Here is a 9,741-nt window from a genome sequence, read left to right on the forward strand (position 1 = left end):
AAGGTATCAATGTTGGTGAAGTTTGTTACATCTTTTTTTTATATTATCTAATAAATCTTTGCCTACTTTAGGATCATGAAATTTTCCTCTTCTGTTTTCTTCTAGAAAGTTTAGAGTTTTAGCTTTTACATTTAGGTCAGGTACATTTCAAATTAAATTTTGTGTATAATGTGATAGTGGGTTGAGGTTCATTAATTTCAACAGGGATACCCAGTTGTTTTAGCACATCTGTTGCAAAGCCTTTTTCCTTCATTGAATTGAATTGATATGTTTTCAAAAATTATTTGACAATATATGTATGATCTATTTATGGAATCTCTAATCTGTTCCATTGATTTGTAGGTTTATCATTATATCAATACAGTGTTATCATGATTGCTGTAGCTCTAAGTCTTGAAATCAGACAATGTACATCCTTCAGTTTTGTTCTTTTTCAAAATTTTGACTAGTCTAAATCCTTTTGCTTCTCATACAAATTTTAGAATCAGTTCATCAATAAAAAAACATTGCTAAAAATTTGAGATTTCAGGGGCACCTGGGTGGCTCAGTTGGTCAAGCGTCCAACTTTGGCTCAGGTCATGATCTCATGGTTCATGAGTTCAAGTCCTACATTGGGCTCTCTGCTGTCAGCATAGAGCCTGCTTTGGATCCTCTGCCCCCCCCCCTGCCCCTCCCCCACTCACTCTTTCTATCTCTTTCTCAAAAATAAATAAAAACATTTAAAAGTTATTTTTAAAAACTTGAGATTTCATTGAATACATCAATTAATCTGAGGGAAATTAATTTTTTAACATTTTCAGTCTTCCATTTTTTAAAACGAGCTATCATTCTGTTTATTCTTTTAATGTTAATTAAACATTGTTAAATTCATAATTTTTAATTTTTTTTAATGTTTATTTATTCTTGAGATAGAGAGAGACATAGTGTGAACAAAGGAGGGCAGAGAGAGAGGGAGACACAGAATCTGAGCTGTCAGCACAGAGCCTGATGCAGGGCTGGAATCCATGAACTGTGAGATCATGACCTGAGCTGAAGTCAGATGTTTAACCTACTGAGCCACCCAGGCGCCCCAACATTATTCATTTATTTTTTTTACATGATTGCTAAGTATAATTTAATGGTTATATCCAATCATGCCTTGTAAAAACAACAAAATGTCCCCTATCAAAACTACATTGTGATGTGAATACAGGCTTCTTATTTTTGATACAGCTCTAGAAAAAAATAGACACCAAATGCACATAAAAATAGTTTTAAGGCTTAATAAAAATACAGACTAATGATTTCTCAGTGCAGCTTAGAGGTTGAGAGCAGGATGCTAAGAGTTAATGAATCTTCTAAACACAGGCAGTTTCTAATGTATAGAGCATTTTCCAAATTTAAATGGCCACCGCCATTGGGCTCACAGGAGAAACTCCTCTCCTGTTTCTCCCAGTGACCAGACTACCAAGCACTCTAAACCCATTTCTACAGGAGGGGAAGATAGGGAGAAGAGTAAGGCAGGACATCTGTCTTTGCCCCACAGAGACTCTTGCTACAGTTCATGTTTGCCTCCGTTCCCACATCTCCACCTGAGATCCCTGCAAGTGAACAGAATTAGAGAGCTCTTCCTCTCACTGGGTGGACAGTGAGGCCATGGGCAAAGCCTCAGGGGCCAGCACTATCATGTCAGGGTTCCTGGAAACCCAATTTAGAATTCACGAATCATTTTCTTGCATATTAAAAAGTAGAACAAAATGTAGTCATAAATGGTAGTTCATTTCTACCATTAGAACATTGCATTAAGTTTAGCAAGTTAGTGTGTTTGGGCTTAAACCCTAACCACCATTTATGATACTCTCTAATGCAGGAAAAATACGCTCTGAATTCCAAACAACTTTCTTACAAATGGCCATTTGAGGAGTGGAGACAGGAAATACTTGAGAGAATGGCATGGAATGAGTTTCTTGGCTTCCAGGTGAACAGGGCTGTTCTAAGGCAAGGAAATTCTCTTTGGTTAACAGAGTCATGTGTAGAGACGCTAATGTACCATGTGTAAGGGCTGAAGCTCAGCAGATGGCTCTTGCGGGCACTTAAGTGTCTAGGCCACTGTGAGTGTGACTAAACAAACTCAGCATTTTGCTTTTCAAAATTTTAACAATAATGCAGGTATCTTTAGCACCTGGCATTAGCTTTGTAGGCACTCATACCAATAGCCACCCCCACATAAACTCTGTCCTCTGTTAACTGTTGGTCCAACATGAATGAAGTATAAGAACTAAGCCTGTAGCCCTTAGGGGCCAACTGGGAGAAACTTCTGTCTGACAGGTTAGAGCACCATGACTCTGGCCAGCCCATTATGTTTCCTGGCAAGTATCGTGCAATTGGCCTGTTGAGATTTCATTGTTAAACTACTTAATCTTCTGGCCCAAGGTCTTCAGGTGTCTTCTGGAAACTGAATATGGTCCAGAGGTTCTGCAAAATTTTATAAAGAGCAGGGAAGCAAATTTTCTTCCTCTTTGCTATACCTGAGCAAATGACTTCTTCCTAGAAAGGTGTCAGAAACAGATCAGAGTCAACACTCACTTATGTAAAGAATAGCTCTTTAGATATTATTTAAGAGTCAAACCTAAGAAAACTCAAGGTTCTGGAGCATCTCTTTTTCCCACCATCAAAAGGAATAACGTAAGATACATGAAGGATATATATCTTATATGTATAACACCACTATCTGGATTCATGTGGACAGAGTTTTGAAGTTGCAGAAGTCAGAGGGCCTTCCAAAATTGTGAAAAGAGCTGACCACATCATTGGTAATGGCAAAGACCTAGACTGGAAGCTGATGAGAAAAAAGAGGAACAGTTCACAGCAAAACCAACCTCTGAATGAAAGGTAGAGATTCCTCGGTAAGCCCTGGCCAAGCTTTTAGGTGGCAGAAATGGAACACTTCACAGGATCAGGGCACAAAATTTTTCCATAAAGCCAGAGACTGAGAACGACTTTTTGTTTTTTGTTGACACCTGCTAAAGACAAGCAACCGAGGTGTCTCTAGAAGTGGGTAGAGCAACACACTGTGGCTGACTGGAAAGGTGGCACCAGGGGCCCGCAGTGGCAGTCCTGGGTAAGGAAACCATCTGGGAATGAACAGTGTGAGGATACCAAGGGTGTGCTATTAAGAGGCATTCTGTCTTTTACCATTAAGTATATTACCGTTAGATATTGAACACACACACACGCATATTTTAATGTTTTGGAAAAACAGATATTTGGTCAGTACAGTAAATGGTTTATGTATATGAACCCTTATTAGTATATTTATTTATTTTTTAATTTTTTAAATGTTTTTTATTTATTTTGAGACAGAAAGAGACAGGGCATGAGCAGGGGAGGGCCAGAGAGAGGGAGACACAGAATCTGAAGCAAGCTTCAGGCTCTGAGCTGTCAGCACAGAGCCGGATGCGGGGCTCAAACTCACGGACTGTGAGATCATGACCTGAGCTGAAGTCGGACGCTTAACCGACTGAGCCACCCAGGCGCCCCGCCTTGTTAGTGTATTTAAATATTACTTTTCAAGTATTACTGTCTATCAACTCAAACATTAAACTTTGAGCTTTTAACAAATTAAGACATTAAAACTAGTATTTTGAAGAGGTGTGGCAGGAAGCATACCTGAAGGAGGTCATTCCCAAATCCTTTATTTGTGTTATTTTCATGTATTTTTAATTAACTTATTAATTTTTTGAGTGTGGTTGAAATGCAATGATGCTTTAGTTTCAAATGTGCAACACAGTGAATAGATACGTCTAGGCATTATGCTGTGCTCACCACAAGCATAGCTACCATCTGTCACCATGCACTGCTATTACAGTATCATTGACTATATTCTTCATGCTGTGCTTTTTATTTCCATGACGTTATTCATTTCATAACTGGAACCCCACATCTGCCTCTCCCTTTCAACCATTTTGTCCATTCCTCCACATGTCTGTGCAGTTTTTAAATTAAAAAAATAAACACATAGAATAGTTCTCTAAAAATTGAAATATTGAAGAATATCAACTGATAAAGACACTGCCTGGCAACACTATATTCCCGTGAAACATGACTATAGTGAGGAGTTTTGTAAGCTTATCTTCCAGATATGGATGCTCCTTATGAGATGTTGATTATCTCATTTGTTTTGATTATCTCATTGCATGAAGAAACTCACATTACTATCCTCATGTTGCCTGTACCCCAAATCCCCATCATGACCAGAAATCTTGGTGCAGCTATTACACAGTGCCATTGGGCCCATGGTGTCTCTTCCAAATTCACGGGCCTTCATCTCCACCATCAGCTTCATTTGTCACTTCTCCAGCCCCAATTCCAGGATGTTCTGATCTGACCCCATGAAGCCTACATTGAGTGATTCCTTTCCCTTTCTGCTTTTCAGTTTGTTTATAGATAAGAGAGGGCAGGGCTGGGAGCTAAACACAATGTTTACTAAAATATTGAAAATACAAATTCATGTCTTATATAGAATTGGTTCTGTATATATATTAACTTTAAAAACAAAGCAGGAGAAAAAAATAGTTCTCCTGAAGAGTCAGAAGCGTGTCAGGAATAATTCCATTATGGGAGACTCCTGACATTCAGGGAGTTGGCAAGCTCAGGCACTACTTTTGTACTTGAGAACAAAGAACGTAAATCCTTTTATAAAGTTAAGAATCCCTTTGTTCACAAAATAATCACATCCCATTTTATCTGTTTTGTAAGTTTGGATTTTTGTATTCTGGGTCTAGTTAAAGCCAAGCACACCCATGGTAAACACAAAAGTATACTGCTTTGTTCCACGGTACTTTTAAGCCTGCTGTTTCCTATGATCAAAATACAGGGCAGCATACAAATGCTTTCAGTGTATGTGGAAACTCTTAATGTGTATTAGCTAGATGGATTCCTTTCCAAGCTCATTTGCTAAGGAACCACTTCTTCACCCTACAGGATTCCACCACGCCCCCTTGTTAGCTTTCTGTCCTAATTATGCTTTCACTACAACAAACTTTTTACCTTACCTTGAATTGCAGTCCTCTTTTGTTATCGCCATGCTGTTGCATTTTTTTTTTGCCTCCTGGAATGTCCTTTCTCTCCTCTCAACTGATTAAATCTTACCCAGTTCTTAAGATCTAATGCAAATGGTGTTTATCTCTGAAGGCTTCTCTGAATTGCTAGCTATTATTGAAAGTCCCCATAACACTCTACACCCATTTTTATTACAGAATTTACAAACAACAGCTTGGCTCTTCCTGTTGTTCATGTATGTTAACTAGACTAAGCAGGGGCATATCTAATTTGTTTTTATATTCTGACTACTGAGGACAAAATAGATGCTTGAGAACTGCTGGCTGAGTGGCTAAGTGAGTGAATGAATGAATTTTTAATTTTCCTCTGTGCTGCTTTCTTGAACTCTCCCTGTTGCTCTAAATATTTTTTTTTTTCCGCAGCACTTAACACATTCTAACATACTACATGATTTTCTCATGTTTTATATTTTTTGTCAGTGTCTTCTCACTAAGCATGGTGTCTGTCTTTAGAATGTGTTAATATTTATTTAAAGAATTGATAAAATAAATAAATCCTGCCACATGTTCTCCTATCTAATCTCGTGTCTTTGATTTTTGTGATTTAGGAAGTAAGCTGAATTTACATATTATCCTTATTCCTAGTTTCCCAATAGCTTGACACCTTTGTCTGAAATTCCTCATCATCTGAATAGGATTCTTTAGGATAAAGTTTTGAGTTTCTGTTAAATATTTAACTCCTAGCTAAACATTCCCACCTTTTATCAACCGTAATGACTTAGCCCAAATAAATTTATCAAATTGGCCCTCGTAGAAAATAAGTCAGGGAAAAGCATTAATTCATTCAACTGATATTTTATTAGCACTACCCATGTACCTTTGTTCACTAAGTGGGAAATGGTCACTACCTAACAGAGCTTAAATCTACTGCTGAGATCCTCAGACATTTGGTATTTGCAACATACTTACAAATGCTGGAATTTGCGTAGATTAAAAAACTTTAAAATGTTCGTATACAATCATATATGTCTTACCATAGTGTAAGACTGCATCTCTATAAAAGTGTTCACAATTATCACATACTTCATTTGTCACCCCTTTAGTACCATGCTTCTGTTTTCTGAAAACTGTTTACTATCTACACTAAACTCTATTGTATAATAAAGAGGCTAAGTTCTCATACAACCTGGTAAACATTCTGCCTTTCCGTGATATTAGCTTGACCTCATAGTACAGTGCTTATCTCTTGCTCCCTTGCTTTCTATACCTCTCGCAAACTATTCAACAAATTGTTCTTTTATAAGCCAAAGCAAGAGCAGTTTAGTTACAAGAATAAATTTTATACTTTGATAAAAATCTGGGGGTACAGTGACTGAGAATTTCTGGTCTTGCACATTGCGCAAGTTTGCCGTGGGAAAACGAAATGGGAAAATGAAAATGTCTGTTTGATGTTTGATGGAAGGATGCACAGCTAGTTGGCAGGGATTCAAGGGTTCTATGCAGTCAGCAGGCAGTGTGACGGCCCTAAGAATGGGCCCTCACCAAATAAAGAAAAATGGTGGTGCTATCAAAGACATAACACTTCTACCTCACAAACTAGTCCAGGTCAGCCCAAGTTCAGGACATCCTGGCATTCTGAGGTGCTGCTGACTCATGGTTATGGTAAATTTCATTCAACCTTAGCCTGGCATGCAACCATATGTCTATTGTCACATTCTGTTCCTCTGGATGCTGGATGCATGCATTCCCCAGGCAATCTTCCAGAACTAGAATAGTCTTTACTATCAAGCTTTCTCCCAAAAAGCACAAGCTCTTTTTATACCACCTCTTTTCCTTCTTCCTCCAGACAAGGCTCTAATTCCTTCCAGTAACCACTGCTTTTTGTCACATGCTACAATTTCCTGATGAACTACATATGTTTATACTCTGTTCCTTCCTAGTGTCCCTTACTTGCTGCGGAGTATAGATATCATGTTAATCAAGTTTCATTTTTTCTCCTAAATGTAGGGTGACATTTTACTCTTTCTCACAACGGCAGCTTTCCAATTCTAGTTGGCGGTAGTTTTTTTTTTTTTTTTTTCTTGTAGGTAAACTTGTGTTTGATAGAAAATTTACAAATACTAAAGTTTAGAAATACATGAATTGGGAATCATTATATAATTAACAAGTTAACAAGATATATCCCTAAAATATAAGGATTCATATCTTTGAAAGTAAAATATAGAAAAAGATGTAACAGGAAATTCTAAGCAAATCACAGCTTACCATATGCATAAGGAAACACACTCAAGAGTGTTCAAAGCAGGAACGTTCATAATAGGCCAATCAACAGGTGAATGGATAAATAAATCAAAATATGTTCATAACAAATACTCTAGAGTGAAAGAATAAGCACACCAACATGGATGAATCATAAGAACATGTTGTTTGGCAAAAGATAAAAATCGCTAAGGGGACATACATAGAATTATGTATTTATTTATAGGTAAAGTGATCACTATTGATTAAGAATATGAAGATATTGGTTAAACTGGAAAAAAGTTAAGGAAACAATTAATTTCAAACAATCAAATTTGTAGTTACCTAAGGATGGAGTGTGAAGGGATGTCGGTGTGATCACTGAGGGCACACAAAATTTGTAGTTCAAAGTATTGGCCATATTCCATGTTTAGAGCTGTGTAGAAGAATATTTGGATCTTCATTTTATTATTATCATTATGGTTCAATATATTATAAATACAATTTTGCATATATTTAATAATTAATAAAACAATTAAAAATCAAAATAACATCATACGAAAAGAAATGGGAAATATTAGGTTTAACTCATACTTAGCATAATCGCTAGACTACAACTTCTCATACGAACAGCTTCTTCTCGAGAAATTAATAGACCTTGGCTACTTTTTTGAGGGGTATAAAATCTGTAACTAATCTCAGATTTTCTGAAAATTGCCATGTGGCTTTCTAGCCTCATGTTCTATTAATAGCATAGTAATTAAATATTAATAACATTCATAAATGGTTAAACACATTTAATGGTGCAATTTGCTTAGGAATTTTTAGTGCAATGTATACATACAACATACTTTGAGAGGCATATCTTTGGTGTGTTGTGTATTTGCTTGCATGTTTATGTGAATCCTATTTCTCTATAAGACTCACAAAGAGATGTAGAAATCTAGGAATCAACTCTGACTTCCCTGTCTCTGATTTTTTTTTCACTCTCCTTCCCACATCACATTTACTTTTACCCTCTCTGCATGCTCAGTGTCTCTACTTTGGCTCAGACGCTCCTCACCTCCTGTTTTTACTATTTTAATACCTTTATAGTTGTTTTCCCTGCCCCAGCTCTTTCTGCCAATTCAACTTCCACAGAACCTACAGGCTAATATTTCTAAAACACAAATCTTGTCCTAAATTCCTAATTTCCTACAGAGTAAAACCGAAACTCCCCAGAATGAAATGAAAGTCTTAAAAATCCATGTGCAGCCTATTTTTCTAGCCTTATACATACCTTATGTTTCAGTTTCATCAAGCTATTTCTACTTTTTCTTATGTATGTGATTTTTCCCTCTTGGTAAATCAATTGCTATTTGTACACTTTTAATGAACCTGCATCTACTGTCTAAAACTTGTCTTTATTGTTACCTCCTCTGTCCTCATCCCTTCTGATCTTATTCTATCCTCTGGCACATTAGGGACTTTCTCTTTTGTACTTCCTTAATATATAGGGCATATTTCTGGACGTATTTTTAATTATATAGTGACAAGCTCCTTTGTTTGTCTCTTCTCCAGGCTCTATTCACCTCAAGAAAAGAGACTGAAAGTTATTCTCCTTGTATTCCGGGTCTAAAACATTATCTGGAAACAGTTTTGTTGAATAAGTAGGAGAATCAACATGAGGAAACCATCGAAGAGGAAACTATAGATGCAGAACTTGGGCTAAAGATGGGAAGAAAGAGAAGATCCAGAGTTTCAAGCTAGGAAGTAAGAAATTAACCAAAGAACCTAGTAAAAGATTTCATTCACTCAGAGTGAGGCTTCTTCACCATGTACCATCAACCTTAATCAAGTAAAACACTGAGGAAAAAAAAAAAAAATCATTAAACAATGAGAGTGAGTCCCGCAATTGATCGTTAAAGAAAGAAATAGAAAAGAGAAAGACTACATTTTTGGTGTCCTCGAACCCATGTCCAGAAAATGCCAAGCAAATATTTTAGGAAGGAGAAAACCAGTGCACATAGGTGCAGAATCTTCTTGGTGGGCAAATACGAACTGTGTGATGAAATGTTTGATCAAAAGTTTATTTGAAATGTTGGTGTTCTACTAGACTCAAGAAAGGTTTCTATTCCAAACATTTGCTTTTTGTCCTTGTTGAAAGAGAGTCAGTGAATCCAATTAACTGAGCAGAAAAAGACTACCTAAGGCCAAATGCACTCCTTTATTCCTCCCAGAGGGCACTATGTTGTTTAAACTTACTCGGGCATTCCAGCATTTGTCTCGGCTTCTCAGAAATCAGCGAGACTATCTGTGCTTTTCTGGGAGAAAAAAAAATAAAGGGAGCAGCGATGGCTTGTGGTGGTTGTGTAAACTATGCGAGGTCTAACACCGTAGCCTGCTCTCTGACAGCATTGTTAGCTGCCAGTTTACGCGAGCCCTCCTGATGCCAGCACTGTGCAAAGCCCTCGCATACATTTAT

The sequence above is a fragment of the Lynx canadensis genome, chromosome B3 (genome assembly GCF_007474595.2).
Source record: "Lynx canadensis isolate LIC74 chromosome B3, mLynCan4.pri.v2, whole genome shotgun sequence".
Lineage (NCBI taxonomy): Eukaryota > Metazoa > Chordata > Mammalia > Carnivora > Felidae > Lynx > Lynx canadensis.